We start from the raw sequence: 9,951 nt of genomic DNA, 5'->3' as shown, positions 1-9,951 counted from the left end.
CTCTATAGTCTAGTCACCCCATGATAAACCTCAAACTAATTGCAACATAATTTATTTCTGGATTTTCATACAGGTTAGTTTATACTGTGTAACAAAAAAAAATCCACAAAAATCACCTTCTGGGGAGAATGTGTTTTTTTCGCCCGAAATAGGATAAATATTTTTTAGAATAATTGCTTACTGCATTGAAGTGTAAATATCAACCTCTTGTGAAACACTGAATAGGAGGAATTAACTGTATTGCAAGACCAATCAGTGTACAAAACAGATTAGCCAAAAAAATAAATGGAACCATCACATTGAAAAAATCTCACACCATGAATATTGCTAAAAGCATTAAAATGTCAAACATATTAGCTTTTGTTGCATTTTTAAGACCGCAGAATATAAGTTAATCAACATCAATATCGATACTGGCTTTGTAGAAATGCATTTACAACTGATTTGTGTATTAAAAGTTCATAAATGAGAAGTTTTTCTTTCACATATTAGAATTTATGAATGGTCAAAGTTGGCCTGCGGGGCTGACTGGGAGCTGTTTTAAAGTCCAAATTGTACAATATTTCAATTTATGCATGGAAGATTTTAACAATATCTTCAGTAAAATACTGAAAAAGTGCTCTAAATCTTTTTCTATGCAAGTTATTCTTAGCAAAAATGCCATATTGGTTAAGATGCCTCCAAATAATGAATAAAGTCAGGTTGATGAAAACCTCACCTCGTGCAAATTTGACTGAACCGTTAAAGTTCATGATTTTGGCCAACAAAATGTGTTATTTTGTGTGTTTTATCCGATTGCTAAATCTTTTGGCAGGAATTACCACCATACCATCCTATTACCTTAAGGGGAGGTAAGGTTAAACACGTATCTTATTATTTTAACAGATCATTTGTTTTCTTTCACACAATAGAACAGAATGGGGGGGGGATACGTATTTTTCGATAAAATGATGAACTTGTATGAATGTTTAACTTCAAATTTATCTCACAAAAACATCCGTTTTATCATCGCTTTACTGGCAAAATCAATTGTAAATCGGACAAAACCTGTGCACAAAATAAAGATTTTCGTTGTTCAGAATCATGGACCTTTTTTTAGTGTTGAGGCAAAATTACATGAGTTAAAGTTTTCACCATCAGAGCTTGGACACATTTGTACACTTATCTTACCAAAATTACCATTTCCGATCAGTTCTGCACACGATATAAAATGCTTGTAAGAATTTGCTTGTCCTTTTTTAAATTACATGTTACAGAAATAGGTAAATTGTTTACTTTGGACATAAGTTAACACCAAATCGACACAATTGGTCAAATTAGATGGTTGATATTTTTTGTGTATGTGAATGAACCATTATTCGTGCATTAATATTAGACAAAATGTGATGTTTTAAGAAGCTAGATATAGACTCATATGGTCACTGAGATTAAGTAATTAGCATTTTCTGCATTTAAATAGAAAACAAAAGCCAATATTGTCAAGCTCAAAATGCTTTTAAGCCATTTTCATAGTTCAATAATTTTTCAATGCAATACCTCTGCTGTAACATTTTGGTAAATCTGTACTATATTTCAAATGGTCTTGCTATACGGTTAATCTTATATATCCAGTATTGCAAAAGAGGTAGATATTACACTTCAAAAGTGGTCAGATTTGTGATTTTCCTATAGAAGTTCAAAATAATATTTTACCAAAGTTTGATTCCAGGAGACTTTTTTCCTGTTATAGTACTGATAACTACCATTCCAAAAAACGAAAAATAAATTCTGTTGCAATTAGTTTGAGGTTTTGGCTGATTTAGCGTAGGGTGACTAAACTCACTGCCAGATCTACCTGATCAGCTGTAGTTCTCTCTTTTTTGGACAAAATCAAGGGGAGATAACTTGTCCCTTAATAATAGTGAAATATGAAATGATCCCAAAATAAACAAAAAAAATGCCAAGTAACATATTTCAGAAGCCTTAATAGTCTTTCAGATATCTAAACAACCCCTTTTCATTTCCCTTTAAAGTGTCGCTTCCCTCCACCTCCAAACAGGTCACATTCTTCTTTTTATAACATTAAATCCTCTTGTCCTAGGGATACTCCACACCACGTTGGTTACCAGGTAGGTTAAAATCCCTTCACCAATACTCAATTACTGATCCTCATCATCTAGACATCTTTTTTATTGAGTGTTGATGATAATTCACAAATGAAATGTCATTTTAAAGATTTCGCAATATGGCTCTGCCTCTCCTTGACGTAAGGGTGTATACTACTTTACCTTGACTTAAGGGTGTATACTACCTTACCATGACGTAAGGGGGTATGCTACCTTACCATGACGTAAGGGTGTATACTACCCTACCTTGACTTAAGGGTGTATACTACCTAACCATGACGTAAGGGTGTATTTTAAAGATTTCGCAATATGGCTCTGCCTCTCCTTGACGTAAGGGTGTATGCTACTTTACCTTGACTTAAGGGTGTATACTACCTTACCATGACTTAAGGGTGTATCCTTCCTTACCATGACTTAAGGGTGTATGCTACCTTATCATGACGTAAGGGTTATACTACCTTACCATGACGTAAGGGTGTATACTACCCTACCTTGACTTAAGGGTGTATACTACCTAACCATGACTTAAAGGTGTATACTACCTTACCATGACTTAAGGGTGTATCCTTCCTTACCATGACTTAAGGGTGTATGCTACCTTACCATGACGTCAGGGTTATACTACCTTAGCATGACGTAAGGGTGTATACTACCTTACCTTAACTTAAGGGTGTATGCTACCTTACCATAAAGTAAGGGTATATGCTACCTTACCATGACGTAAGGGTTATACTACCTTAGCATGACTTAAGGGTGCCTGCTACCTTACCATGACGTCAGGGTTATACTACCTTAGCATGACGTAAGGGTGTATACTACCTTACCATGACGTAAGGGTGTATTAAGCGTGTATACTACCTTACCATGTATACTACCTTAGCATGAAGTAAGGGTGTATGCTACCTTACCATGACGTAAGGGTTAAACTACCTTAGCATGAGGTAAGGGTGTATACTACCTTACCATGACGTAAGCGTGTATACTACCTTACCATGACGTAAGGGCGTATCCTACCTTACCATGACGTAAGGGTAAAACTACCTTAGCATGAGGTAAGGGTGTGACGTAAGGGTGTATACTACCTTACCATGACGTAAGCGTGTATACTACCTTACCATGACGTAAGGCTGTATACTACCTTACCATGACGTAAGCGTGTATACTACCTTACCATGACGTAAGGGTGTATGCTACCTTACCATGACGTAAGGGTGTATACTACCTTACCTTTGACTTAAGGGTGTATACTACCTTAGCATAAAGTAAGGGTGTATGCTACCTTACCATGACGTAAGGGTTAAACTACCTTAGCATGAGGTAAGGGTGTATGCTACCTTACCATGACTTAAGGGTGTGTGCTACCTTACCATGACTTAAGGGTGTATGCTACCTTACCATGACGTAAGGGTGTATACTACCTTACCATGACGTGAGGGTGTATGCTACCTTACCATGACTTAAGGTGGTAAACTACCTTACCACGACAAGGGTGTAAACTACCTTACCATGACAAGGGTATATGCTACCTTACCATGACTTAAGGGTGTATGCTACCTTACCATGACTTAAGGGTGTATGCTACCTTACCATGACATAAGGGTGTATACTACTTTACCATGATGTAAGGATGTATACTACCCTACCATGACGTAATGGTTATACTACCTTACCATGACGTAAGGGTGTATGCTACCTTACCATGACATAAGGGTGTATACTACTTTACCATGACGTAAGGGTTATACTACCTTACCATGACGTAAGGGTGTATGCTACCTTACCATGACGTAAGGGTGTATACTACCTTACCAGGACGTAAGGGTGCATGCTTCCTTACCAGGACGTAAGGGTGCATGCTACCTTACCAGGACGTAAGGGTGTATACTACCTTACCATGACTTAAGGGTGTATGCTACCTTACCATGACGTAATGGTTATACTACCTTACCATGACGTAAGGGTGTATACTTCCTTACCATGACGTAAGGGTATATACTACCTTACCATGACGTAAGGGTGTATACTTCCTTACCATGACGTAAGGGTATATACTACCTTACCATGACGTAAGGGTGTATACTTCCTTACCATGACGTAAGGGTATATACTACCTTACCATGACGTAAGGGTGTATACTACTTTACCATGACGTAAGGGTGTATGCTACCTTACCATGAGGTAAGGGTGTATCCTACCTTACCATGACGTAAGGGTGTATACTACCTAACTATGACTTAAGGGTGTATGCTACCTTACCATGACTTAAGGGTGTATACTACCTTACCAGGACGTAAGGGTGCATGCTACCTTACCAGGACGTAAGAGTGTATACTACCTTACCATGACTTAAGGGTGTATCCTTCCTTACCATGACTTAAGGGTGTATGCTACCTTATCATGACGTAAGGGTGTATGCTACCTTACCATGAGGTAAGGGTGTATCCTACCTTACCATGACGTAAGGGTGTATGCTACCTTACCTTGACTTAAGGGTGTATACTACCTTACCAGGACGTAAGGGTATATGCTACCTTACCATGACGTAAGGGTTTTACTACCTTAGCATGACTTAAGGGTGCATGCTACCTTACCATGACGTAATGGTTATACTACCTTACCATGACGTAAGGGTGTATGCTACCTTGCCATGACGTAAGGGTGTATGCTACCTTACCATGACTTAAGGGTGTATGCTACCTTATCATGACGTAAGGGTGTATGCTACCTTACCATGAGGTAAGGGTGTATCCTACCTTACCATGACGTAAGGGTGTATACTACCTAACCATGACTTAAGGGTGTATGCTACCTTACCATGACGTAATGGTGTATCCTACCTTACCATGACTTAAGGGTGTATACTACCTTCCCATGACGTAATGGTTATACTACCTTACCATGGCTTAAGGGTGTATACTACCTTACCAGGACGTAAGGGTGCATGCTTCCTTACCAGGACGTAAGGGTGTATGCTACCTTACCAGGACGTAAGGGTGTATGCTACCTTACCATGACGTAAGGGTGTATGCTGCCCTACCATGACTTAAGGGTGTATACTACCTTACCATTACGTAAGGGTGTATACTACCTTAGCATGAGGTAAGGGTGTATACTACCTTACCATGACGTAAGGGTGTATACTACCTTACCATGACGTAAGGGTGTATGCTACCTTACCATGACTTAAGGGTGTATACTACCTTACCATGACGTAAGGGTGTATACTACTTTACCATGACGTAAGGGTGTATGCTACCTTACCATGACTTAAGGGTGTATACTACCTTACCATGACTTAAGGGTATATACTACCTTACCATCACGTAAGGGTGTATGCTACCTTACCTTGACTTAAGGGTGTATACTACCTTACCATACCTTAGCATAAAGTAAGGGTGTATGCTACCTTACCATGACTTAAGGGTGTGTGCTACCTTACCATGACTTAAGGGTGTGTGCTACCTTACCATGACTTAAGGGTGTATACTACCTTACCATACCTTAGCATAAAGTAAGGGTGTATGCTACCTTACCATGATGTAAGGGTGTATGCTACCTTACCATGATGTAAGGGTGTATGCTACCTTACCATGATGTAAGGGTGTATACTACCTTACCATGACGTAAGGGTGTATGCTACCTTACCTTGACTTAAGGGTGTATACTACCTTACCATGACTTAAGGGATTATGCTACCTTCAACAGTATATGCTGTCTTACTGTTACTTAAGTCATTAATACTGAAAGATTACATAAATTGATTTGATAGTTGGGATTTTTAACTTGACAGTAGTTTTAGTCATAGAAATGTAGCGGAACTGGACTAGGTCAATTGCCAGCGACCAGTGTTCGGAGGGTGCCAGGTTCAAAATGCGGTCTGGCCGTGTATTTCTCTTTCTCCTGTTACAGAAGGATGAGGAGCAAAATCAAGGTCACTTGTACAGTGCTCTCTCCCTGAAATGTCACAACTTTGGCATGGTAGAATGACATCCCACTAAGTCACATTGACAATGGACTCGCCAGAAGGGCCTAGGGAGACAATGCTGAAAGATGAACATTAGGACAGAAGTATGTACTGAATCTGAATCATCAGGTAATACCTGATTTACTAGTACATATACCCTAACTCCAACACAGATCTCGGGTATAGTGTGTAAGGTAGCATATACCCTTAACTCCAACACATATCTTATGTGTAATATGTAAGGTAACATACACCCTTAACTCCAGATCTTAGGTGTAATGTGTAAGGTAACATACACCCTCAACTCCAGATCCCAGGTGAAATGTGTAAGGTAACATACACCCTTAACTCCAACACAGATCTCAGGTGTAATGTGTAAGGTAACATACACCCTTAACTCCAGATCTCAGGTGAAATGTGTAAGGTAGCATATACCCTAACTCCAACACAGATCTCAGTTATAGTGTGTAAGGTAGCATATACCCTTAACTCCAACACAAATCTTAGGTGTAATATATTATTAAGGGAGATAACTCTAACACAAATCCCACGCTTAACATGTCAGGAATAAAATCACTCAACAAACATTGTTCAATCTGTCATTTCTTGTAAAATTTTTAGTTTTGTCTCAGCACTATCTTCCAATATTCAAGGTCCATGGTTCTGAAAAATGGACTCAGATATTCTGTTTCCAGTGCCTATTTCATCATAGGGCACTTATTAAAATAATTACCTTTTCTTATGATAAACTGAAACTTTGAACCAGTTCTTCATAGAATTTTCAAGACTAGTTCTTCACTGAATTTTCAAGACTATACCAATATTCAAGTTCATTTCAAGCAACGATCTTAATGCAAGCCCCTTTTCGTTGTCTGTGTGAACCATGTAATGTGTACGGTAGAGATATAGTGTAAGCTTCTTTATACTCTGATTGGTGGAATCAGTGATGATCAACCTTGTTTTGACAGGAGGAGACAACTCTGCACCTAATCCTAAGATTTGTAAGGTGAGACATCTCTGATCTGCCACAAAATGAAACAACACAACAGAAAATAAACACAATGATGTATATTTGTCAAGTTTTGTTTTATTTTATAATCATACCAGGAAAACCATTTGTGTTCCTGAAAAGTTTATTTCATAATGACACGAGGCCCCACATGGAGGTCCTCCTAATACACACGATAGTATGATCACATCTCAACACAGTACTGTCCCTCAAAGTCAAAGCTGACCTGTGCAAAACAATGAGAATCTTTTTTTTAAACGAGCCCTTAGACAATAGACAAGCCATTTAAGAATTATCCACTGCCATAACAGACCCATCCACCATATGTTGGATAAGCCCTTAGACAATGGACAAGCCATTTAAGAAATCTATGGTGCCAAAATGGAGCTATCCACCAAATATATTGAACAGCCCGTTTTTCAGGGCAAGAATGAATGTTGGACAGGCTCTTTGTGGCTTTTCCAGGGCAAGACTGAATGTAGCATTAGGCCATTTATGACTATTGATGTAACACAGGCCTTTTGTGACTTTAGGTGTTACACAGGCCCTTCGTGACTTTTGGTGTTGCACAGGCCCTTCGTGACTTTTGGTGTTGCACAGGCCCTTTGTGACTTTTAATGTTACACAGGCCCTTTGTGACTTTTAATGTTACACAGGCCCTTTGTGACTTTGTAGGGACAGTAAACTTGTCTATGTACAGTGTTATACACATGTACACACATACATTTATACCTGTGTCCTCTTACACTCCATGATATGCTCATTTGTTCCTGCGGGATCACACTGTTACCATACAATAAATCAGGTGTCACTGTTTCATTGTAACAAAATGCATTGTGACTGCAGATATACTGATTTCATACTTCACATATACTGATTTCATACTTCACATATACTGATTTCATACTTCACATATACTGATTTCATACTTCACATATACTGCTCTCATACTTCACATATACTGCTCTCATACACCAGACATACTGCTTTCATACTCCAGAATTTCTGCCGACATACTTCAACGGATTTATTTTAAACTTTCTTAATTATAACCCTTGAAACAACGCATTCCCTCCATTTAAAATTTTTTTCTTTAATTTTTTTTTATAAGTTAAAAATAAATTCGTTCATTTGTATACACCAGACACTCGATCAGACAGTTTGTTCAAGGAGTGCGAGTTTCCAGTAAATAATGGAGGAAAGGTTGTTCTTGTCATTCACCAGGAGACATTGAGATATATCTCATATATTGGGGTCATATCCAAGGTCATTAATATAGGTTTTTACAGGTAAGTTCTCCCCAGGTACGCTCGTCAGGTACACTCCCCATGTAAAATGTCTGCTGTTCTATAAGTGATGGATGATTATTTTTATGCATGATTATTACTAATTAGCATAAAATATATTATACAAATTTGTTATTTTATTTTACTGATAAAAATCCCTCCAATAACATTTTCTTGTCATTCTTATCTTTAATTAGAGTAAAATTGGGATAATATTCAATATTTTTTTTTTTCTTTTTTTTTTTTAAAGAGTAAAGATTTGTAAAGAGTAAAGAGCATTTAAAAAAAAGAACAAAAATGAACAAAATGTTAAACATCAACCGATGAAGTGCCCTTTATAAATAACAAAACTCTGGTACAATAATATTTCCATTTTTGAATGAAACCACAAAAATGTACATGGCTAGGACAGGGAACACACAGGCTTGAATGGCATACTGCCTAACTACATAATACTAGCTAGATTACTATAGATGTGCTCGCCCTCATAGTCCTAAACCCGGTACGGGACAATGGTGTGGTAGGGATGTAAAGATTTATAGCTTTAAACCCTAAACACGAAAAAACACCTTCAAAAGCATTGATATCTTTTAACAAAACTTGCTGAAATATTAAAATTTCTAATATTTTAAGTTTTAAATTTTTCATCCGTACTATCGTACTAGTTACTAGACAATGATCTAAAGTAAAAACAATTTATATTTTTATTTTTAATTCAATTTACATTATTTTAAATTAAATTATGTATCTGTTAAGCTAGCATGGTATGTATTTAAAACGTGTCCCTAACACCAGTAAAGGTGATATACCTGATCATTACGGAGTTAGATGCACAGCCGACAGTCAGAAGACTTTCCGAGCCGCTGACTCCTGTGTAAGTAACGAACCACGCGGGTCACGGTAGTTTGGCCCCCAAAGATCGGGTGACGCGCGTTTTTTCTCGTCACTGTTGTTCTTCGTGTACCTGCTCAGTAGAGATTACAGGTATGTAGAACTGAGATGACAATCTATTGCAATTAATTGCATGCTCTCTCGTTGCCCAACATTCCTAAATTACCTAAAATTAAGACTTTAAAACTTACCATATTTCCCCGTCTAAAGTTTGGTGATTTTAATTTAAATGTGTCTACCTCACTCACGAGGCCTTAAGGTTCTCCACCAACCTCAACAGTGTTGATTTTTACCATATGCGTCTGTTTTTTGTCATTTCAATCATGTTTATCCTTAAACTTGATTTAATTTATCAGTTTGAAGTCAGGAATGGTTGATACAAATTTTCATTTTATTTTTTATTTTAAATGAAGTAATGTTTCTTCCAATAAAAACTCAAAGTATAAGAAATAGAAGCAAACAAGCTTTCCATTGTAAGGTGGGTTAAAACAGACTGGGTTTACATTTAGTTGTCTCCCTTGAGTTTCCGTTTACTTTCAGAATACAAAAAGCTACCATTTAATTTTTAAACTTTGTGCCTTGTCACTGTTTTGCATACAGAGTGGCGTAATGAAATCAGTTGGGATTTTTTCAAATCGTACACAAGATATCCCTTTTAATGAAAACTATCTGATACAGCCTAAACACATGGACCCG

The sequence above is a fragment of the Mizuhopecten yessoensis genome, unplaced genomic scaffold (assembly GCF_002113885.1).
Source record: "Mizuhopecten yessoensis strain PY_sf001 unplaced genomic scaffold, ASM211388v2 scaffold11113, whole genome shotgun sequence".
NCBI lineage: Eukaryota > Metazoa > Mollusca > Bivalvia > Pectinida > Pectinidae > Mizuhopecten > Mizuhopecten yessoensis.
The sequence above is the reverse complement of the archived record's forward strand: the minus strand, read 5'-3'. Positions refer to the sequence as shown.